This window comes from Typopeltis vanoorti, chromosome 1 (assembly GCF_054136105.1).
Source record: "Typopeltis vanoorti isolate ZY-2024b chromosome 1, IOZ_Tvanoo_1.0, whole genome shotgun sequence".
NCBI classification, from domain to species: Eukaryota; Metazoa; Arthropoda; class Arachnida; order Uropygi; family Thelyphonidae; genus Typopeltis; species Typopeltis vanoorti.
In genome coordinates, this window is record NC_143549.1 from 157,018,812 (window position 1) to 157,045,028 (window position 26,217).

The window sequence follows — 26,217 nt, forward strand, 5'->3', positions numbered from 1 at the left end:
TGTTAGTAATAACCAGTCCATGTCCTGAGCAGAAACCCAACAGGTATTTGCCATTATTATTAGCTTTGCTCTTTTCTCCAAATTTTCCCAAAATATTTTTGTATGTCTGACAATCATTTCCTACTCTGCTATTTAGATCCATAACAAGAACCAACTTTTCCTTTTTCATTGTGTCATTTGCTTTCTCTAAAGCATCAAAAAATTCCTTCATTTCTACCTTAGTAGAACCTTCTGTTGGACCATAGGCACAAATAAGTCTCATTGTCGAATTCCCCATTCTGATATTTGCCCACATCACTCTACTTGAGACTGCCTGCCATTCAAGAAGATTAGCCTCGTAATTTGTGTTGAATACTATGGCTACCAGTGGCACACCCAGGATTTAATCTTGGGGAGGGGGAGTTGAACGGATAAAAATATTTTTAATACAATGAATTTGCATTAAAAATATTTTATCCATTCAACTAAAATTTGTTAAATTTCATTCATTCAATAATTATAAAAATTTATTTAAAGAATAAAATCCAGTTTTCTTTTTACAAAGCTCTTGAATTATATCAGTCGTAGTTACATTAATCTCTGTGTGTGTGTATATATATAGCAAAGCCAGTCCGTTCAATTGTGATTTTGTCATGATAGATCTTAAATAGGTTTTTAAAAGGCATAAGCTAGAAAATGACCTTTCACTGATGCATGTTGTTATCACCAGTGTTGCAAATATTTTTAATAAGTTATAGATGTTAGTATATATCATTTTGTCACACTTTGAAACTGCATCAACGACATTTTTGCATGGGGCTATTGCAAACAGTTTTTCAAATTTCTTATATCACAACTTGAATTCAGCGTTCAAAATTGCTGGATTTGTATAAGGCAAATCACCGGCATAAATTTCACACCATTAACGAAAATCTTCCATTGCACTTGCTGTTGGAGCATCTTTTGCATTTGGTAGAAGAGAAAATAATATATTTTAACATGTTGCGGTGCCAAGTGAAACGTTCATGAAGTTGAGTCAACATTTGGTCAATAAATGGAATGAAATAGTTCTTCTGAAATATTCTTCTACAAAATCGGCTGGAACATTGGACTTTAATGTTTGTTTTGATGAAGTCCTTGGCTTTTTAATGTCAATATTAAAATTATTGGCTTTTATGCATGCTTCATCGTAAATATCTTTAAATGAAGAATCAAATTAAAATAGTGGAAAAATGCTCATTCCATGAACATCTGCCACTATTTTTTTTTTTTAAGTGTTCATTTTATTTTAATAATTTTTACTTACTTATTCAATTTTAATTTTTGTTTGGATAAATAAAATATATAGATTTCTTTGGTTAATTTAAGCCTGTGGATCACCTGTCCCATCATCGCAGACCATAGGTTGAGAAACACTGCTATAGGGTTCTCTCACCTTATGTGACTCCTAATTCATAAGTAGTATAGAAATAGAAGACATGACACAACATAAATAAAAAATAAATTTTAATTAGGAAAAGTATTTTGGAAAATTTTCTAGTGTTTTTTAACTTTTTCTTTTTTTTGGGGGGGGGGGGAGCAGCACCCCTTCACCCCCTCCCTGGGTTGCGCCACTGATGGCTACTCCTTTTTCTTAATTGTCATTGCCTGAATATAACATTTTGTATTTATTGCTCAGAAAGATCTCACCAGTTTTTGTCTTTTTTGTTTCAGTCACCCCTATTATGTCGATCTGGTACTTATCTAATTCCTCAGCCAGCTCCATTTCTTTGCCATTCAGGCTTCTTATGTTGATAGTACCGATCTTTAACTCTGGTGATATTGAGTTGGGGTGTGCTTTCAGATTTGTTCCAGTAGCTGACTTTTCACTGTTCACTCTGGTTCCCTGGCGAAAACAAAGGGGGCCTTGTTTAACCGGCGACGCCCCAGCCGGCATGAAATTTTGTCATGTTGTACCATCATTTTGTATATTGGTTTTAGCCAATAAGAATACAATTTTGTTGACTAAATCCCAAATTGCCAGCCCATCCTCATTCGTTCAGTATCCAGGTAGATACCCAACAGGGTGCAATACAAGAAGGAGAGGATTGGACATTAGGTCAGAAGCCCTGGTCGGTTCTCCGCATTCCTTTAGAGGCTATGTGGAGAACCGAAGTTATTTGACCAAAGTCCGGTTTATGGCACCCTCTAATGTTGGGGGAAAAAAAATCATTACAGTATGTAGATGATGTGTTTGCCATTTGGCCACATGGATAAGACCCTTTGGATGCATTTGTCACCTACCTAAACAATCAACACTCCAAAATCCACTTCACACTAGAAAAAGAATCTAAGAACTGTTTACCATTTCTTGACACATTAGTCAACTGCCTTTCAGATGAATCACTATCTTTTTCCATTTACAGAAAGCCAACACACACACACACACACACACACACACACACACACACACACACACACACACACACACACACACACACACACACACACACACACACACACACAGGAAGATACCTACATAAACAATCACATTATCATCCAGTCCAACAGTATGGCATTTTAAAAACACTCACACACACAGAGCCCGAGCCATTTGTTCTAACAATACAGCTCTGACCACAGAACTCAAATATCTGCACCAAAAGTTCTTAGCCAACGGCTACAATCCCTACAAAATAGATAAAATACTACATTACTTCTATCTCCCCTAATACACAGGAACACAACATGACCATCTATATTCCCTATGTCAAAGATAGCCGAAGTACTGATGAGACATGGCCTTCACACCACTTTCAAACCACATGTAAAGCTAGCAACTCTGATCTGCTTGCCTAAGGTTAAACTTCACCCTTTAGCACACCCAGGATGTATGAAGTTCCCTGTGACTATGACTTGACCTACTATGGACAAACAGGAAGATCAGTTAACATCCACCTGGAAGAACATAAAAAATACATTCGTTACTATTACTATGGCAAGTCAGGACTGGCTGACCATGCTTTGGACGCTCCTTCACACAGCATTAGATGGAAGAAAACGAATGTGCTATTTAGGAGTTGTTACAGATCTGAAAGATTATTTTTTGAATCAGCAATGGCTTTGAAGAATTCTCCTAACCTGAACAAGTATGGTTGCATTAATTTGCCAAAAATTTGGGAGACTGTCATCCTAAGAGCAACTCCCACATAGCTGTAATGATTTTTTATTTATTTTTTCCCCAAAAATTAGAGGGTACCATAAATAGGACTTTACATCTTTTGTACACTGCAATTTTATTGTTTTACTTACTCGCCATCGCAAGTACAAGTGTGTTGTGCTCTGATGATGTTGATTTGAAATGCAGCAAAATATGAGCAGTTAACAAAACATCTTTTGATTAAATCGTTTGGTGTTGTTAATACCGTTAAGAAATTAAGTCATCATATTAAAAAGAGAAACATTAAAAATTTGGAACACAGATACAGAATATACAATAAAAGAAAAACAAATGGTACAAATCACTCCTTGAAAAAAATACAAAGGAAACAGAAGAAATATACAAAAACAAAAGAAATATATCTAAAACCATAGTACATAAAGTTCACTAAGATTCTTGGGACAGATTTATTAATAACATAGAAGATATATATATATATATATATATATATACATGGAAGACAAGACATAGCCTACAAAATATTAAGAAAATTAAACAGCTAGGAAAGAGATACAGCACAAATCAACATAATTCACTCCACTAGTCACCCTCATTTGCATTGATTTCACTCCACCATACATCATCCTCTGATGTCTGTTTATCACAGTTATCCCCCTATCCATATCACCAACCTCACATAATAGTTTATTGTAATACTCCAACTTATGTAATAGTTTTCCACATAGTATACTGTCAAATGCCTTTGCAAAATCCAGCAGTATCATGGTGTAGCCACGATACTGCTGTCACCTAATTATAAAATGTGAATAAATTATTGAGCAGGACCTATCTTTTACAAAGTCATGCTGTGCCCTATAGAGTATCATATTCCTATACACTAATTCTTAAATTTTACTTTTAAGCAACCTTTCCAATACTTTACCCACCACTAATTGGTCTGTAATTTGCTACTCTGTCTTGGAGCCACCTTTATGTAATGGAACTATCTTACCCTCTTTTCACTTCCTTGGAACCTTGCCAAATAGCACACGAACTCACATACTGTCCAGTCCCACTGCTGTATTCACATTGATATTTTTCAATATACTGAGTACCTCCAGTTCATCTACCTCAATGTTCACATTAGTCTCCGTCACCTCAGTAACTGCAAAATCACCACCCAGATGATATATCCTTGCAAAGTGATCACCTGATAACTGAACTATTTGTTCTGATTCTGTCACTTTCCTCCCATCAACATTGAGTAAAGCTATCTTTCCACAATCATTCTTTCTTTTTCTTGTTGCATAGCATAAATACTCTTCTGGAGTTACTCTGGCCTGCTGCTAATTTTCTCTCAAAATCTGATTTAGCCTTCCTTGCCATACTGGTAATCCTTCTTGCTTGTGCTTTATACTACTCATGGACACAATGATCACCTTGTTGTTTATATTACTTCCACAATGCTTACCGGTTTTTTTTTTTTTTTTTTGCAGGAGCTGCAAAAAAAAAGTTCATACCCAGGGTCAGAATGATAAACCAAGTAGGGATTAAGCATTCTGACCCTGGGTATGAACTTTGATACTGCCTTGCTTAAACAATCCTTGATAGCTTCCGATGTACCAATAACATTAATTCCATGTAGTTTCTTATGACACAGCACCACTCCAAGTTGCTCCTAAGTTTGTCATAATCGCCAGCTTTGTAGTTTCACATAAACCCATTCTTGACTGGAATTTCCACACGTGGAGCAACCTCCAAAGACAAGAGTGCATGAGAATCACTTTTCATGATTGCTACTATAGTTATACATAGATTTTCTGATACTATTACCAGATCCAACACTTTCAAACCCCTGGACCCAATCATCTTGTGCTGTTGCAGGTAATTATCCCTTAGTAACTTATAAATACCATTTCCATTTTGCCATATGCCCTTTCTTCCTTCCAATCTATATCATCATAGTTTAAGTCTCCCATGATAATTACTCAGCCTGCACTCATTGTGCTAATCTGCTGATGAATGTCATCCACTTCTTCTAGAGCCTCAGGCCTATGGCAGCAACCAACAATATATTATCCTACTGGCTCCTATCTCACACTAGACAGCCTCCAATGAACCATTTCCATCAGATCTATAATCTTCCTTAACTTCTATTTTTGTTGGTTGAAGTTCTTCAGTATCATTAATAATACCCTTCCTCCTGCCTTATTTCTTCTATCTTCTCTGAAAACACAATATCCATTACATTCTTACTTAGCCGGCCTGGTTGGCCAAGTGGTTAGCGTATCCGTTCTCCAGCCAAAAGGTTGTGGGTTCAAATCCCACCATGGGCATGGATGTTTGTCATTGTCTATGGAAATACTAGTGGTGATGGACAGTAGATGGCGCTGGGGTAGTTACGGTTGCTAGATTGAGTGGTTGAGGTGGAGAGCTATAAAGTGGGTGCTCTCCCTCGATGAGTCTTTGGACTCCCTGGAGGTGTCATGTAATAATAATCAGATCTCACCGATTGCAATAATTTTTAGCCAAGCTGAGCTGCCCAAACTCCTCCCCTTTATTTTTGATACTTCAGGCATTCGTGTACTACATTTAAACATCCCCTTGGGCCCACAGTTACTCTCACATAATGACATTGCCATCCCATTAAGATTCAAAAACCTGGGAAACTGCACCCAACTCTTCACAATCAATCCTGCACCTGTATAAATTCTATTTTGCCATGTGCCCTTTCCTCCTTCCAATCTACATCACCATAGTTGAAGTCTCCCATGATAATTGCTCAGCCTGCACCCATTGTGCTAATCTGTTGATTAATGTCATACCAGGCTAGACACGTGCTTGATTGCCTCCTCCCTTAATATCTCTAGTTACCTAGTTTTGCACTCCCCAACTCTCAATGAACGATGCTTTCTCCAAGCACCTAACTCCAAAACCATTTCAGTGTAGTCCATCAGGCATATACAGGTCCTTACAACTACAATACCAAGCAGGAAGATCTGATACTTTTACTCCTTTTTTTTTTTTTTTTTTCATTTCAGTCTACTGTTTTCATTCGCCAGATCTGGATATTTGTTGGAGACGTAGATCTTTCTTTCTTTAATAAGATCCCTTGGATCTTGTTATACAAATTTATTCATGTTGTAATAACGACCTTCATTGTGCTTTGTTCAAAATTCCCACCGAGACATGGTTTTCCAAGAAGTGTGCCAGGTGGTCCAATGAGAAATAAAAAAGTTTATCTTGAGTGGCTTGAAATAAAAACTCCAGCTTCATTCAGAACTTATACCAAGCCTGTACTTATTTGCAGCACCATCATTAAAAGGGCTAAGTCTGCTCTGAAAGGTAAATGTAGAAAATTTATTACTTGTGCCAATGGTAATCATGCCTACTGCTCACTCATAAAAACAGTTGGGTGTGACTTCTGTCCATCTGTGCTCCCGCTCTCTCAGCCAAGTTGATAGTACTGCAACATCACCTAAAGATAAAGCTGACCTCATGGCATGGCATCATTCTTCTCATCCAACTCTTGCACAAATGGCCAAGACAAATTACAATTACCTTTACCCGGAGCATTGCACCGTGCCTCCTGTGGCATTCTACTAGAAAGACATTAGTACTCCTGAATTAATACAGTAATCTACCATTTATCCAACCCCTTAATTATTCAAACGCCAAGTTCTGATAATTGAAAGGTTGGCTAATTGAACTACAATTATGTGGTGCTCTATCAAAAGTCAGTTAACTTGCAAGGGTTTGTTAATTGAAAGATGATCATTTTGAAGGTTGGATAAATGGTATATGTACTGTACTTATTCAATCTCCTCCTATCCTATCCTTCTCATCCATCTTGGACAGGTTGAGTCCGCTCCTAATGAGGGGTAACTGGTGTATTAATGCAGCTGGTTCACCAATCCTCTGCTGCATCTCCTAAGGGCGATATTCATGACTGTATCGGTGTGTGTTCACGGGGCCAGTTTGCCTGCCTGCAGGATGAAAAACCTCATATAAACTGGGGACAGTAGGGAACCCTGCTGTCCACACCCAAGAACGGCTAACTTGGCTATGGCTGAGGAAGATCCTTAAGCTCCTCACGTCATCGACAGGAATCAAACCTAGGACACTTCTTCCCCAGGCATATAGTTGCAAAACGCATAGCCACTAGGCTAACCGCACGAACCACTTATTCAATATCATCTCTATATTGCATTATACTCAGCTGGTATCCATCCTACAGCAAGACCACACACAGCCAATTTAATAAAATTAAAAAAAAAAAAGTGATGTGTCTACTATCAAACTATCAACCTACTGTTTCCACATAAGTCATCAGTGCTGTCTGATGACTTATGATATAATGGAAAAGGTTATCAAGAGTGACTTCAACACTTGAAAAACTGACAAATGTTCAGCGACCACCAGCATGGATTCCACTAGTCAAGATTCACAGCAGATCTCACATACATCACTCACCTTTCAATATGTGTCACATAGAGGCTTGGAGAAACATGAAGTTGCACTTAACATTTCCAAGGCACACTGACTTTTTGTCGCATTAAAGTCTTCTCAGCATACTGCCATCTTATGGAATGCCTTTTTAACTGTACTGCTATTTTCTCTTAGTGTTTTCTTTTCAGATTTTTCCAATTAATGGAATTGTTCCTCAGAAATCTGCTATTTCACCCTCCTCTTTTCCTCATATACATAAACTACCTTCTCTTACTAACCTTAAATCCCATCCACAATATTGCTAATGGCAGCGCTCTCCATACATCACACACACAGCAATCCTCGAAATGCTCAAACACCTCAAACTTTCAGATTATCTACAGTAAGAGTCCTAAACACTGATCTCCATATCAACCTTCAACCTTCAACCCTATTCCCCTTCAATCCTTTCAAAAATACAGTTTTCTTTTTTTTTTTCAAAAGAAACCTTAGTTCTTCTTCCCTTAACTTCGATAATGCTCAACTTTAAGTCAAGACTAGATCTCTCTTTTTGTACTTCTTACTCCCAGCTTTTTTTTCCTGATATATTCATATCACTTCTATAGCATCTTTGGTTTAAAAAATTTGGCTTTTTTTTCACTCCAAATATCAAGCTGAGAGGTTAGCTTTCAGCAGTGCCATGCCATAAGAATTTGGGCAGGAGAGATACTGATGATGCATGGGAGGTGGTGAAGGGGTGTTTTGAAGAAAGTGGTAACAGGCTATATAACCAAAGTTAGAAGGATAAATCAAGGAGTTAGATGGATGAATAGCATCACTGAGCAGGAGTTGCAAAAAACGTTATGGAGTACAATGATCAGCATGCTCATGAGCAGTACAAAGCACAGGCAAGGATGGCCTGTATAGTAAGGACCAAAGCTAATTATGAGAGAAAAGTAGCTGGTGAAGCCAGAGAATGAATTCTTTCATTATGTAGCAAGTATAACAGGATGCCTTTAAAAAGTGCTGATGGAGGGGAGATAACAGAAGCAAACCAAATAACAGAACTGTTGAGTAAGCATTTTGCAAGGAAGTACGATCTAGTTGGTGATGTTGCAATGCCAGATGTGACAGTGACTGATGGGAGAGCAGAGGTTGAAGAAATGGAGATGCTTAAAATATTGCAGAACCTCAATGTGAACACAGCCATGGAATTATATGACATATCAACCCTTGTATTATGAGAATGTGCAAGTTTAATTTAAACTTCAGTTCCAGGAAAGTCGCAATGGAGTGGGAAAAGGACAAAATATAAGGGACAGCATGGTTTTCTCAAGGGTGGGTCTTGCCTTAACCATTTGCTTACTTTTTTTATAATAAATTGACAATGGAGTTGGATAAGGGAAATGGCTACAGTGATACTGCTGGATTTGCAAAGGCACCTGACAGAATTCCACACAGAACTTTGTTGCATAAATTGGAGCAAATAGAGGATGGATATGAATCTGGTAATTTGGATTAGAAGGTGGCTGATGGAGTTAAGTTCAAGGGAAAACAGGTGACAAGCAGTGTACTGCAGGACCTGGTCCTCAGTTGTTTAATTTGCACATCAATGATACAGGAAATGATTTGATGGAAAATATTCAATTGTTTGATGATGATGATGCAAAACTGGGAAGAGTGATAGTAAATGAAGGTGAAGAAATTCTGCAGGATGACTTAAATAGATTAGCAGTATGGGCAATGGTAAATGGCAAGTTTAATGTGGTCATGTAAGGTGATACACTGTGGGAAGAGGAGATCATAAGCTGTGCCTATGTTCATGGAAATGAACTGCAGGAAACTAGTAGAGAGAATCCAGAAGCAAGTGACAAAGATGGCATGTGTATGGATTGATCTTTATGAGAACAGATTGAAAATCTGTGGGCTTCAAAAACTAGCTGATAAAGGACTTTTATAGAATCGACAATGAAGCCTTTTTTGTTTCAGTTAATGCCAGGAAAGAGAAGATGAGGGATTACCTATTGAAATTGTGTAAGAGCAAGATTAGCAAGGGTGTTGAGACTAGATTTTTTGCTTGGAGAGTGGTGGTGGTGAATGGGTTTAAAGAGAGGTATGATAGGTATTGTGTAATTAATGGCTAGTGGGTGAATGGTTCTCCCATGAGTCTTCTGACTCCATGGAGATGCCTGTATAATGATAACTAAAAACTGGCTTCTCATCCCATCTTACCTCTTGTTTTAGGTTCTATGTTACAGCCAACTGTCCAGCCAAGTAACTCTTCTTAGAGTTACTTGGCTGGGCAGTTAATCCTAACTGCAGTGTCTGCTAAGTCTATAAATTGTATAACTTCTGAAATGGGCTCAAATTTCTACTCTGCATCCTCTATCATCATTAAAATCTTATACTTATCTGGCATCTAACTCATGGAGCATGAAACAAGTCTATATTCAAACTATCCCAAAAACAGATAAAAATTACCAAACTATCAGCCTGCTGACCTCACCTGACAACATTCAAAAATAATGGACAGTCACTAACAGCCAATTTTTCAGCCACCTGATTTATTCACCACCTTTGGACAAAAGCCAAAGGCCTGGAGAAACTCATGTGACTTCTCATAACATATTCAGCGCATATGATCACATTGAGCCTCCATAGCTTAGTCAGTATAGATGAAACCCTTTGGTCTCATTCAACTAAAGGTGGTTAGCTGGTCTCATATGGGAGTAGGGTTTTTTTTTCACCCAGAAACTCAGCGAAACTCCCAGAACAGGCAAACTGGCCCTGTGAACACACACTTCTACAGAGGACACCTCCAGGAATAAGGAGTAACCAACCCATTCCCTAGGATTTCAGTTCCAAATGCCTACATGGTAAGATTTGTAGGTCTACGCATGAGTGTAAATTATGACAGGATGGGATAATCACATCCAATAAAGAGCCTGGGAACAAGCTGAAATCTTAGGATCTGCCTTCCATCCTTTACAAATGAGTTGTCAGCTTCCTCTAAGGTCTTTCAGTACATACCATGGACAGATCTGTTTGTTGCATTCAACAAATTTCATAGTACTCAAATTTTTAACATCACTCCCACACAAGAAGTCACTAAAGAAAATCAATGTCATGTGTGGATAAGGGGCAAGAGAAAAGCATTCTGTTGATCTTATTTTTGAAGAGCTAGAGAGCTGTAGTCTTTGGGGGAATACTTCTTCTACAGAAACAAGCTGGTTGCAACAAAAAATAAATGGAAGGAACAGTTTGGTGAGTCATCAATTCCCAGTGAGTGAGTGAGTGTGTGTGTGAGAGAGAGAGAGCATGGATGGCCAGAAATTGGACTCGACAGCTTTTACAGGGGTCAGAAGGTATGAATACCACTGGCAACAAGTGCCAAGTGTTCTACATTTAGTTTATTTCTACATTTACTATATTTCAAAATGAGACTTAGCACTGTTAATTATTGTTTTACAACTGTTTCAGAATTCAACACTAGATTTTTTTTTTCTACTTTCCTCCCATTTCATACTTATAAGTATGAAAGTATTTATTAACTTATTATCATTACAAGTACTGATTAACATTTATAATTTTATATCAATATTCATACTTTGTTTGTTGTTATGTTCCATCGAGTTGTTTCCAACTAGTGGTGATTCTATGAAATGCATTCTCCATTCAGATCTGTCCCTGGCCATATCTTTCAGAATTTCTAAGTGCATTCCAGTTGCTTCTTTAACTCCATCTAATTCTTGGTCTTCCTCTTCTCCTACTTCCATCATCAGCAAGCATCATCATCTTCTCCAGATTGTTATTTGCTCACATAATATGTCCAAAGTATGACAGTTTTTGCTTGATGATCATAGCTTCGAGGGAGCAATCTCGCTTTATTCTTTCTATCACTGATTTATTTGTTTGCTTTGCAGTCCATGGTATTCTTAGTAAGCATCTGCAAACCCATAATTCAAATGCATCTATCTTCCTTCTTTCACTCTTTCTCAGGGTTCAACTTTCACATCCATACAGTACCATAGGGAATAACATTGTTTTCACAATTCTGATTTTTGTTGCAAGGCTACTTGCTTAAATTTGTCATTGCTTTCTTTCCGAGTAATAATCTTCTTCCAACGTCTTCAGTATAATAACCATCTTTATCAATTCAGGATCTTAGGAGCACAAAATTGTTAACTGCTTCCATTTTCTCCCCATCTACTTCAAAATTATTAAGTTCACATGTTGCCATAACTTTTTTCTTTTTGGGATTAAGTTTAAGAACATATTTAGAACTTTCTTCTTTAACTTTCATAATAAGTTCCTCCAATACCTCCTATATGTACATATTCTGAACTTTATATCCATATTTATATTTAAATTTAAACTATATAATTTGTATAACATCAGTAATTTATGTTACATTACAACAACTGCAAGTTGATCTTATTGGCAAAATTAATTCAGTGTAATACTTTTGGATAAGTCTCTGGCCACATGTTTTGACACTTGGCCACTAGCTGACAGTCATAAAGCATGTGATCAACAGTCTGTTGAATTCAGGTGGACAGCAAATGCATGATGAGGATTCCAGTGTAGGTAGTGTCTTAGTTTTCCATGTCCCATTAGTAGCATAGTTTAACCTGGAGAGTAGGCATGTTTTTCAGGTGGAGTCTGCTTTCAATACATGACAAGAATTCTTTTGTTGTTATCCGTTATTTGATGTTTTCCATTCTTCTTCCCACAAGTCTAGGCTTCTTTCTTCTGCAAGTGTTTTTATAGCAGATTTTGAGTACTTTTGGTAGCTTGTTTCTAGCTATTGCTGCTGCTGCTTTAGCCAGCTGATCCACTCTTTCTCGTTTCCTGCTACCTCAGTATGCACATTCACCCAACAGAACTTGATTCTATAGAGAGAGATTCTAATCAGATTTCTTGTCTGTTCTATTAATGCTATATGGTTGTTCTGGTTTTTTATGCTGTCTATAGTGCTTGTGTGTGCGTGTGTGTGTGTGTATAAAGCTGGAGGTTTTGTCTCAAGTCACTTACGATATGTTATCCCCAAATGGCCCTCAAAATACAAGTGGCTATTGAACAATACTCACACAGAAGAGTTTGAAAGGTTTGATTCCTGAAGGACATAAGGAGACGAATGTACATGAATGCCAGAAGTATCTGAAATAAAATAGAAGAGTTTTGGGCATTGGTCAGCTCAACTTGGACAAAAATTACTGGCATCAGCAAGACCTGGTAGACAGAAAATGATGCAGTGAAAGGTATAAAATGTCAGGGTATTTTACTTTCAGGGAGAAGGAAGGGAATATGACAGGAGAAGGGGTATTAATGATGATACTTGAAGAACTTCAACCAACAAAAACAGAAGTTAAGAATTTTAGGTCTGAGGGAAATGGTTCATTTGAGACTATTGTCATGGCATTGACAGAAAAATGTGGATGCCATATGTCAGCATATCAGTACAATGAATGTAGACAGACTGAGCAATTATTATAGGTGACTTCAACTATGGGATATATACTGAATGCCATGCATCAGCAAGTCAGCACAATGCATGTAGGACAAGCCAATTATTATGGGGTACTTTTAATTATGGGGATGTATAGCGGAGGGAGGAAAGCAGAGCTCTAAGTATACAGATGCACAGGCACTGTTCCAGGATGATGGGAATGAGGAAGGGAGGACAATGAACAACACAATCGGAAAAAAAGTTGTCACCTTCTGCATAAAATTGTAGGCTGATCCGTTGAACTCATCAAAAATATTCTATAGTAGAATATACAACATATGTAAATAATGTTATTTTATTCACATTTTAATCAATTATTTATTCAAACATAGTAGAGAAAATAGTTCAAATTATATTATATTTTCAAATTTCCAAATTCACTTCCATGCTCTGATCAGGGTAATGGGAGCAAATGTTTATGCTGACTTTTAGGTAAACAAAGCCACTATGTAACCAATTATGATGACAACTGGCAACTGTTCTTTTTTTAAGTAGTCTGATATGCGATTGTGGTTTTGTAAAATAAGTTCAAATGAACAAATTAATTTTAATTAAAATTATTTGATTGACTATTTATTGAACAAGAACAATTAGCCAATCTTTCCATAATTTCAACAGAACACAAAATGTAATTGTAGAATTTGCTGAAAATATTAATGAAATATTAATGAATGTATAAAAACATTAAAAAATATATAAATTTTATTAACTAACTTGACTGTTATACTGTATTTTCATTATTCTTTATTTCCATCCATCTTCAAGGCTCACCTTTCCTAATTGGATTGTGGGGGCTGCAACTGCAGGAGGGACTTCCAATGGTCACAATCCTCTGCCACCAAGCTCAGGTGTTCTGGTGGGACTCCCAGACATGTCCACCCAAGGTTTTGTATATAATCTATCCAGCGAGTCCTTGGCCTTCCACGTGGCCTCCCAACTGGCTTGGCAAAGAGGGCCTGCTGGGGGAGCCTCTTTTGTGGCATTCTGACCAGGTGCCTGTACCATCGTAACTATGATCTCTCAACATGGAGAAGCAGAGGTTGAATATTGAGGATTTCCTGAATTGCGGAGTTTCTGACTCTGTCGAGTCCTGTCAGCCTCGCAACCCCTTGAAGGAACCTCATTTCAGCTGCTTGTAATGATCATAGGTGGAGGATGGGGGACTATACTGAAGACAGCCAACTTTGCTTTTTGGCTCAACTCCAGCTTCAATACTACCGAATGACCAAGCTCGACAATATTGCACTTGTTGAGCCGATTCAAGTATCTAGCTCTATGTCTCACTTTCCATCACTCGTGAATATGGCCCCAAGATATTTAAACTTCTCCACCTGCCTCAGTGGGACTCCACTCGCATGTAGAGTGCACTGGCATGGTTGTCTTGAGACCACAAATGTTTCCGTTTTGGCCACACTGATCTTCATCCCAGCTTCTGCACAAACAGTTACGAACTATCCAGGTTCTGCTGGAGGTCATCTGTGGAAGAGCTAAGCAGAACTAGGTCATCTGCAAAAAGCAGACGTCCAATGCTACATCTTCCAATTCTGACACATTCACTGCTTTGGCTATGCCTATCAATCCAGTAGATAAATATTATGAAAAGGAAAGATGACAGAACACAAACTTGGCAGAGACCAACAGAGACTAAGAAAGGTTCAGACTTTTAGGTAAACAAAGCTTTGCAACCACTTTGTTCCATAAAAAAAAAAAAAAAAAAATTTAAGGAGCCCAAAAAGAAAACCTTGCACAAGAAAGGTTAATTACAACTCTACACGAAAGGGCATATGATGAAAATGCAATTTACACAGTTACTAAGGAAAATTACCCAAAACAACATGTCATGGAGGAGACAAACCCCTTATCATGGTGACAAGGGGTTTGAGGGTGCTTGAAGTGATAACAGCATCAGAAGACATATCCATAAACCCAGTAGACACTCTGCCTCTGACTGGGGAAAATGACCCATGAATTGTTCTAGGGAAGTTACTAAACATTTCTCTGGAATTCTCTGTCAAGAAAAGGTTTATGTTAAACTACAAAGGTGGTAATTATGACAGACTCGGGAGGTAGCTTGAAGGAGTGCCATGGCTTAAGAAGATACAAGGAAAAAATGTCAACAATGCATGGGAAGTGATCAGGGACTGTTTGGCTAAATCAGATAAGAGAAAATCTGCTAAGCAGACCAAAGTAAATCCAAAAGAGTTTTGTTTCTCTATGTAGCGAGTAGTAGGAAAAATGATTATAGGAAGGATATCAATACTGATAATAGGAACTGACAAACAAAAGAAATAGTTGAGTCACTAAGTGTTTAATATGCAATACCAAGATGGAGATTCTATAGATGCTGAGTCAGACTGATGTGAGAACTGAGGCGGATGAACTGAAGTCGCTCAGCATATTGAAAAATATCAGTGTGAACCAGCAGTGGGACTGGATGGTAGGTCAGCCCAGCCAGGACAGGCGCACAGTATTTTTCTTGTGTGTGCGATTAATGTTCGCCGACATTCCAAAAAAGTTTTTTTTTTGAATAAAGTGTGAATAAAATGAACAGGAAATGAAAAACAAATGAAAACCGCTTTACAGTATAATGTTGCCTACGGATTAGTCCTGGTTATACAAATTTTTTTTCAAGTTATATAAATTTTCAAAATAATATAAAATAGTAATATAAAATTAAGAGATTTATTCAAATATTCTTTATATTAATTTTGCATTAACAAATAAATTAATTTTGAAGATTCAACGAAAATAGATAAGAAAATTTTACAAGAATGTTTCGCATTGGACTCGAGAGTTCGCCGATTATTTTGTGTCACTGACGCCACCCTAACAGCCCACTAATATAACAGGCTCGAATGTCGAGAAGAATGAGTTATCAGTAGTAAGTCGACTTTTAGGACCGGACCACATGCATCTGATCCGATTAAAATGAGGATACGGCCGTTACACGGAACTCAACAATTAATCATAAGTTGATTTATGATACATCAAAAAATAAAGAACTATTTTAGGTATATTTTCGTAAATTTTAATCAAAAATTACAGTGATATAATCGGGTCCAGAATACAGAATTTATTTGTTTGTTTCCGGGAAGATCTGAAGGGGACCGAACGGAAGATGACGTACATTCATAATTATATAATATGTACGATTCGTTGTTCGTTTAAACACTTATCTCATATTTTATGACATCTTTTAGGTGCCTTTTCTTCTGCGGCACCTGTGTATATTGTACATGCCACCAGCCAGGCCTGAGCCCAGCCCATGTGCTACAAGAATATGCAAGAAAATTGCTAGCACCTCTGACAAAGTTGTTTAATGTAAGTTCCAGCTCTGGCAAAGTTCCAGGGGAATAGAAATATTGGTTAATATAGTTCCATAGATAGCTTCAAGACAGAGGTAGCAAATTACAGACCAATTAGTATATCAAGAATCAAATGTTTTAAGGGAACACATGTACTAGACATATTTCTAGATACTTATATGGCTTACACATGTAGAAAAAATGCAGAATTCTATTTTAACAATTTTGATACATTTCATGCAGTGTAACAGACATCGCCAGGAAGAAAGACAGTAAGCAACTACATTCAAAATATGAATCATAAGATGAGTCACATAGCATGTGCCTTAGATCATGTCTCAGTCACAGCTGAGTTGATATGATTAGAGTTCAAAGAAACAATTGTAAAGATTTCTGCAATTAAATAACCTAAATTTAAAAAAAAAATTATGATGAACATTTAATGGCAATCACTTCCCAAAACTCTAAGAGTTGCATACTGTGATTAAGGTTCAGACAATTTCATGGTGTTTCAAGGAAAAAGAGATCAAATTTGAACTGGCTGGAAAAAGAACCTTTGTCTGGCTCCAAAGAACTGTGTCTAGTGTCAATGGCATAAGAAAAAGGCCAATGTGGATTCCAAAATTGCGATACAGTCTTGATGTTCTTGATTCTAATCAAAGCAGAGTAGCCAGTCAGTCTAAAGTAGCAAAAATGACATGAACAGGATATTTCATAGACACCTGGTAGAGAGAGAGAGAGAGGGATGGTAATCTATCCTGTGTGGATGATAAGAAAGAAGACAGTTTCCAAGATGGTTTGAAGGGAAGCATACAGATTGAATTTGCCAAGAATCCTCCATTTGTTCAGCCTTTCCTTTAAGGCAGAGTATTGAAATTCTTTTCACACTGGAATGCAGTCTGGTTGACAGATGATGACTATCAATAATTTTCTGAACTGCAGTGTTGTTGTAACCAACAGGCACTTCAAAGGTTGGTTACAACAACACAAGTGACTTCAAATGAAGGCACTGTAGTAACCAACAGTGCCTTATTAAATTAAATCAAATTAAATTAATCTTATTTAATTTGATTTAAATAATTAAGAAAAGGAGAATGTAAACAGAATGCATGAGCTCTATGTACAAGACTTGACAATGCCTATCTTCTGTGATGAATATGGTGTGAAGATGACTGAGTGTATCTGCTAGTAATGGTCAGATATGCTCAGTATCTGACCATTACTGGCATAGCATTTAACCATGTGTGCTCTAAGTTTAAATTGCGGTTACACAGTGTTGATTTCATCAAGAGAAAATTTTTTTTCTTGCCATTTCAATTCTAACTTTTATTTCCATTTCTGGTCATTTTGATAAACTGAAAATTCAACACGATTATAGGATTTCAAAATATTCTTCTTCTTTGAGTACCATCTCCTATCAAAGGTTGGCGACCACCTTGGCAAATTTTGAGTGATTCTCAGCTACTCTGAGCAGTCTCTCAGAGTTCATGCCAGTCCACTGTCTGATCTCTGCCAGCCAACATTTTCTTCATCTTCCTTGTCCTCTTCCATTTATCTTCCCTTTTATAATCAATTGAAGTATCTTATATTTTTCATTATGAAGTAGGTGACCAAGATATGCAGTTTATGGTATCTAAAAGTTCACGTGATTTTCTCCATTTGTTCCAGTACCTCCTGATTGGACGTTTTTGCTGTCCATGGGATTTTTAACATTCGTCTGTATAACCACATCTCGAAGGCTTCAAGTCTTTTTATTGATGTCATTAAGGTCCAAGTTTCTGCACCGTACAGCAGCAGACCATACATAGCATTTAACCATGCATGCTCTAAGTTTAAACCGCGGTTACACAGTTGATTTCATCAAGAGAAAATTTTTTTTTCTTGCCATTTCAATTCTAACTTTTATTTCCATTTCCGGATTGCAATCTTCATTTAACCAGCATCCGAGATATTTAAACTTTGCCACTCTTTCTATTTGTTTTCCATTTAAAGAAAGTGCTGAATTAAGAATTGGTTTCTTACTTATGACAATGAATTTAGTTTTGGTGATATTTATTTTTAATCCCATTTTTTCACTCTCTTCATTCATTAGTTCCAGAAGATTTTGAAGATCCTGAATATTGCCAGCCAGGAGAGCTGTGTCATCAGCATATTGGATGTTACTGATGATTTCACCATTTACACTAATCCCTTCCTTTCTTCCTTCCAAGACTTTTTGAAATATGGCTTCTGAGCATACGTTAAAAAGAAGAGATGATGGCACACATCCTTGCCTTACTCCTCATTTGATGTTAATGGAGTCTGTAATAATGTCATCAACTTGAACAGATGCCTTTTGGTTCCAATATAAGTTTTCAATGATCCTGATGTCTTTACCATCTAATCCAATTCTTTTTAATAGTGCAATCATTTTAGCATGTTGGACTTTTTGTCAAATGCTTTCTCGAAGTCGATGAAGCAAAATGAATATTTCCTTGTTTTGGTCAATACATTTTTAGAATAAGATCTGAGAACAGAAAAGAGCCTCTCTTGTTCCCAAACCATTTCTAAAGCGAATTGGGTATCACTGATGGTGTCTTCACATTTTCTGTATATTCTTTTTTGAATTATTTTCAGAAACATTTTGAGAACGTGACTCATCACGCTGATCATTCTATAGTCATTACAAGTTTTCGCATTTGCTTTTTTAGGTAGCATGATGAAGGTCGACTGTAACCAGTCTTGAGGGATTATGCTTATATCGTAGATCTTATTAAATAGCTTTACTAATATATTAATGTTGTCACCTTCTAATAACTTTATTATTTCTGGTGGTATTCTATCTGAGTCTAGGGCTTTACCATTTTTAGCTGAGTTTAGTGCACATTCCCCCTCTTATCTTAGAAAGCATCGACCTTCCATATGTTCATAAGTATTTTCTGGATTCTGTCTGTTATCAGTAAAGAGTTCTTCTATATATTTCACCCATTCTTGTATTTTGTCATCCTTTTCGGATATAATTTCTCCCTTTTTGTTTCGAAGGATAGAGAATTGTTTTTTCTTACGTATACCCGAGGTCTCTTTCGGTTTTTTGTGTAGATTAAAATCGTCATGCTTTTCCTGTAGAATTTCTTTACATTTTTCATTCATCCAGATTTCTTTTGCTTCCTTGATCTTGTGTTTAATAATTTTCTGAACCTCTTTATATTTTGTTGGATTATGATTTTTTATATGATCTGCGTTGATCTATGAGAGAAAGAATTTCATCAATCATCCAATCTTTCTTTTTTACTGCTCTATTAGGACATAAGGTATTGGTACATTTCTATATGAACACAGATTTTAATTTGTCCCATGATTCATCAACCTCATGATGTCATCATTCTTGATAAGTGCTAGCTCTTGATTCAGATCTTGACTCAATTTGCTTCTTATCTCTGTGTTTTTTAATTTTCCCAAATCAAACCTTTTTTGTTGATGTTTCTTAAGTATAGCTTTCAGTCTAAGTTGTAACTCTGCCACCAGTAGGTTATGATCAGAAGCAATATCTGCACTAGGATATGTTTTTGTACTCTTTATAGAACTTTGAAATCATTGATTAATTAGCAAGTAATCAATTTGGTTTCTGACTATATTCCCATTATTCTCCTGTGGTGATCGCCAAGTATACAATCTTTGGGGTGATAGCTTAACCATGTATTTGTGATTATTAGCTCGTCTTCCTGGCAGAATTGAATAAGATGGTCACCTCTTTCATTTCTTGTGCAAAGTCCATGTTCGCCAACTACACCTCCACTTCTACCTTTCGCAACTTTAGCATTGAAATCACCCATTATGATATTATTTTGTTTTTTTCATTAGTTCTTTTAATTGATCATAAAATTCTTCGATCTCAGTATCACTCGTCAGCAGCAGGAGCATAGACCTGTATAAGATTAACATCTAGTGGTTGTCCTTTCAGTTTTAATATCAAAATATTAAGTTATCCAAAAAAAAGGGTATATGTTAATTCGTTCAATAAACCTGTGTTCAATAGTGAACTTGATATGAGAGTACAGATTATTTTTACCAGAAATTAGAGTAATTCTATCTCTAAGTGGGACTAGACTGCAAAAACATCATCAATGAAAAGAAGCCATGTACGAGGTTTTCAGAAAAAATGTTATGGAAGAGCTGATGTTCTAAATGCTCAAAATCAGCTACAGCAGGTGAGATAGGACTTCTCATTGCTGTTCTTCAATTTGTTTGAACTTATTCTGCAAAAAAACAGCCTATGGTGAATTTAAATAAGTTTACAGCTTCAGGACAATCAGATTTCAAAACTGAAATGTTTCTTATAGTGAGATGATGGTGAATAGGGAGACTGCATCAAACGAAACCATAATTTCATTATCAAATACAGATCTTTAATCTTCTGTAAAAAATTATTATTATTACATGAGACCCCCAAGGAGTCCAAGGACTCATCGTGAGAGGACACTCTACTCTACTCTGCTACGCACATCTCACTGTTTCTAAAATGCCAAGAAATTATATTCTTGGTTTCATCCTTTATCCAAGTGTAGGCAAACAAAGTCTGTGCTTGATGTAACTTCACAACTGGGCTACTTGTGTATACAGGCTAATGACTTCATATCAACTAACTCAGTATCCCATAATGCAAGGTACGCATAATACTATGCATTATGGGAAGGGCCACTACCCAGACCAATTCTGACTTATACTGAGGGATGTGGGGATATTTCTCCAAAATCTCTGATCTACAAGATCACTCCAAATCTCACTGAGTGACCCTAAAGCAGGGGTGGTGAACCCTTGGCATGCCAGCATGCAACCTTGGGCTCACCTTAAAAATAATTAAATAAATATCCAACACCTTCTGATAGGTTTTTATTGCATCATTCATGAGGAGACTACGTCCGGTTTCACCAGTACAGCCACTCTGGGCTGGCAGACCATGCCTTAGATACCCACCATAGAATTCGTTGGAAGAAAACAAAAATAATACACCACAGCAAAGTTTAAATACGAAAGATTATTCAAGGAATCATCATCAGCTCTAAAAAACGTTCCTAACCTCAACAAATTTGGGTGCATGAAACTACCCCAAATTTGGGAGACTTACATTTTGAGAACTTCAGCCCAACTGCCACGACAACCAAATTAGCAAGCCAGAGGGCACCATTAGGACTTTAGGAACAATATTAGTTTCTTGCTTTCTTCCTCATTTGCCTTTGTTAGTGCCTGCATGCACATACCATATCTTTATGTTCCTGAAGATGGCAACGTGATGTTGCCGAAATATAGAAGTTATTTATTAAAGTTACCTTTAATTAATATACTTTATATGCGTTGTTAATTCCATAAACTAATTACCAGTTATGAGGAGACTTTATGTGCAAAAGCTGGCCTAAAGGAATTTCAAGAAGTGATACAAACAGTAACCAAGATTGTTAATTACATTTCTGCATGTGCTTTGAATAAAAGACAATTTCAGAATCTTTTGAATGAAGTAATTGGGTGTACAAAGGACTAATAATGTACAACAATGTTCGTTGGCATAGTTGAAGTCTTGTTCTGAAACAATTTGTTGAATGCCTGGATGAGATAAATCTCTTTTTAACTAATCAACAAATGTCTTATAAAGAAATGTATGACATCATGTGGTTTGTAAACTGGGGTTTTTTTTGCAGATTTTTGTGAATATTTAAATGACTTGAACCTTAAACTACAGGGCTCTGGTAAGACTCTTGATTATGTGTTTGATAACATAAAGGCATTTGAAATGAATCTAGGCGTTTCTAAGAGGAATGTAGACATTGAGAGATTTAGACCTAAAGAAATACATCAATGATCTCCAAAAGGATGACAAAACAGATTGCCAATGTAATGTCTTCAAAACTATTTTTAAACGTCATTTGTCAACTGTTCAGCAGTTCTCTCGAAGATTTGTTAACTTCAGAGAATTCCCTCCCATTAAGACACTATAAAACTGGATGAATTAAACTTGCAGATGTTTTAATGGATAAATATGGATGGTTTTGAAATGCAGTTGATTAATTTTTAAAGTAGCTCAATTTGGAGACAGAAATTTGTTGACCTCAGCGTTGACTTGGAAAATATGAAAAGGAGTGATCTGAGACAGGAGTAACAGAGAAGTGTGGAAAACAAGGTACTAAGGACTTGGAATACTACTCCAGAAACTTTTGTATGTTTAAAAACCCTTGCAACAGCATTACTATCCATTGTTGCATCTACATGTTTTTGTGAATCATTGTTTTCAGTGATGAACTTTGTTAAGTCTCATAATAGGAGAAGCCTTACAGATGAAACTAGCTATAGCATATGCATATTTCTAAAGGTTACAAAATATAAACCTGATATAAGTTATCTGTCATCAGTGATGCTGCAGCAGCAGAAGTCTCATGGATGCTAAATAAATGTCCACTATTTTTCTTTCTCTAGGTTTGATTTGATGTTTTCTGCTAAAAACGGTAAAGAACCTTCTGCTTAATATATTCCTATCCCAATGGCTTTAACAGGCCTTTAAGGCCCACAACCTTCCAAGCATGCTTGGATTTCATAACTGAAATACGAGGATAGAATGATCACTCCTATGCCTCAAGGTATTCTTGGCTGTATCCCTGTGTTCACGGGGCCAGTTTGCCTGCTTGCAGGATGAAAAACACCAGATAAGCTGGCAGAAAAAACCCTACTGCCTGCGCCCAAGACGGGCTAACTTGGCTATGGCTGAGGAAGATCCTTCAGCTCCTCACGTCTCCGACGGGAATCGAACCTAGGACTGTTTAATATATAATGTGGATAAAATACCATTTTATTTTATCTTCACTTCATCTCACTGTTATTAGTTCTCTCTCTCTCTCTCTCTTCTACAGATACTCATGGTCACTGCTTCATCATTCCAGCACATTCTGTTTATTTTGTCAGAACAAGAGCAGCTGCAGCCCAACAGTATAACTGAAGACATATGCATACCAACCATAGATATAACTGCATAGACTATGCATGGACATAACTGCATGTCGGCCTGGTTGGGCAAGCGGGTTAGCACATCTGCTCTCTAGCCAAAAAAGCTGCAGGTTCGAATCCAGCCATGGACATTTTTTGCTGTAGTTGGTGGATTGAGTGGTGGAGATGGAGAGCTGTAGAGTAGGTGTCCTCCCTCAATGAGTCTTTGGACTCCTTGGAGATGTCACTTAATAATCATATCACACATGCTTCTCTTCTGAATTTACTTCTCCTGTCTCTGTCCTCTGGAACAGCCTTCATCATGAAGAGTTTCCTAACAACTTGACCCTCCAATCCATAGAAAAATGCCAATAGGTTTCTTCTTTCTCAATCCCCGCCTTCATACATAATTGACATGCTATATACTTCTGTTTAATGTATAAGATAAATATATACACTCATGTAGTTCTGCTTTCTGGTATTCTTCTGGTGAGAAATTTAATTATGCATTACTATGCATGTGTGTTTTTGTCCATTCAACATCTGGATAATATCTTTATTTTTTAATTGTAAATTTCAGACTTCCATTACTTTAGCATGACATCAATCGAACACTTGGGAATTCTTAATCACTGTGCAACCGCATATACAGACATTTACCCCAGTTGATATCTGACCACCATCATCTTTTCCTCGCCAAAAAATTTTTGAAAACTGATTGGCATTCATTCCTTTGCAATTAGAGGTAGATACTCCATAACTTTTTTTTTTTTTTGCAGGATACACACACTAATCTTTCTGAGCAGCTGCTGAAGTGATAAAAAAGAAGATTAAATTTGATCAACATACTTTTTTTTTTGTAAAATAAATGTTATTTAAAAATGTAAATAAAAAACGTATTTAAGAAATAATTTACATTACCAATGAAACTGTCATTCATTAGAAAGAATTCAATTTGTAACAGCAATAATATGACAGAAATAATGTCCTAACATGGCACTCTCTGTGTGTCAGGTAAAAATAAAGTTAATTACAGGTCAGCCCATAGAGAGCACCATGCTAGGTCATTAGTTCTATGTCAGTTACAAACAGATTGTTTGTAATGATGTAGTGTAGTGCCTATGTGCTTGTCACAGTTATAATTTGCACTCTGAAGATGCTGGATAGAAAACCAGTGAAATATTAGTAAGTTCAATGAATAAATTTATTTCTTCCTCTCTTGGTGTTGTTTATACCATAGAGCACTATTATGAATAATCACCAACACCTAAGCCTTTCGATAGTGATATGCAAGGATATGGAAGTCGCTTTGTACCACTTTTCGAGGCCTTTCCAATGACTGTGCCTGGACTATTGTATACAGGTTTGGTCTGCTAAGTTCTGAGAGGACAAAGAAGCTGTGAAAAAGGTGTGCAAAGAGTAGTTAAAAAAGATGATTTCAGAATAACAGAATGTAGGTTATGGGATAGATTAAGAACACACAGACTGCAGACACTAGTAAACATGAAAAAGAGGAGATGATGTGAGAGATCTACAAACTTCTGAGAGTTCTGAAGTGATGAAATTTTTCATCATATATTAGGTGAGGAGAGGACAAGGGACATCCATGGAAGTTAAGTTTGTGTGTGGTTAAGAAAGAAATTAGAGCGGGATTTTTCTCTCATAGAGCGGCGAGTGAATGGAACATTTTGTCTGTAGAAGTAGTGGGTATATCTATTGTAAATGCATTTAAAAAAAGTATGACAGCTGATGCTTTCTTCAATGAGCCCTTGACTCTCCAGAGCAGTAGCGCACTCGGGATTTAATCTTGGGTGGGGTGGGGGGGAGAGTTGAGTAGACGATTTGAGAATACACACTATCGCATACGACCTATGACTGAGCATCTGCAATGATCGCTAATTCATAAGCAGTATAGAAAGAGAAGACACGACACAACATAAATAAAAAAAAAAAAAAAGAATTTTATTCATTAGGAAAAGATCTTTGGAAAATTTTCTAGTGTTTTTTCCTTTTTCTTTGGGGGTGCCCGGGCCCCTTGTCCCCCCTCTGGGTGCCCCAGAGGTATCTGACGATAATAATTAACATTTTTCTGGTAGCTGTGATAAAAGCTAGTAAGCAGCACATAATATACATTATGGCCACATGCAACATTTAAAATAGTAAATAAATAAGCAGAACTTCTTATAGTATTCAAAAACTGTATAATCAAAAACTGCACAGCTACAACCTAAAAACTAAGAAATAACTTACTTACAAAAATTACAGAACTGTCACTAACGTGAGATCACGAGAAATAATGTCCCTATTTAATTTTGGATGCCCAATTTTCTTGTAAGTTATATAATTCTGTAAACAATGTAAATATCAATATCTTTTATAAATACACACAATAACCGTAAGCGAACTTTTTACATTATTAACACCATCAAAGATTACACATTTAGTAACACAAAAGTATAGCGTAGAGTGAGTTTCAGATATTTTACATTATTAACACAGCCAAAGATTACACACTTCCTAACACACAAGTGTAGTATAGAGTGATCAAGCAGCAGACACCACTGCCATCTACAAGCAAACCACATTGAATATTTACATACACAAGTATTAGTTTCGACTTAGTTCGGAACGCGTTATGAAATATTTAGTTAGTGTGAAATATTATTAAATAATAAGAATTTTGAACCAATTAAAAGCAAACTAGTGCTTGTTCTAATGCACAAATTAGCCGATTTTCACCCTGTAAAATATGGATTATGTTCTCTTAATTAACTTCGCTAATTTAAAATTTCCCCAGACTCTCTCTTGTTTTTGCTGTGCCACTTGATTTCCGTGAATGAAATGTCAAGAAAGAATTCCTGAGTTAGTCGATCCTTCGTACGGCGAAGTAGGGCTGTTCGCTCCCGGCA

At 36.7% G+C, this 26,217-nt stretch overlaps 1 protein-coding gene across 2 annotated transcripts in view; it reads right to left on the reverse strand.

Moving 5' to 3' along the window:
• The window catches only part of Ttc1 (Tetratricopeptide repeat domain 1), a 161,131-nt gene extending 135,309 nt beyond the window's left edge, over positions 1-25,822 (reverse strand). The window contains exon 1 of one of the 2 annotated variants that reach the window (XM_090394917.1): positions 25,563-25,822. The gene's annotated coding sequence lies outside the window, so the exon portion shown is untranslated. Of the gene's footprint in view, positions 1-25,558 lie in introns of both variants that reach the window. The other variant, XM_090394925.1, reaches the window with a different exon arrangement.
• Positions 25,823-26,217: the final 395 nt, after the last annotated feature.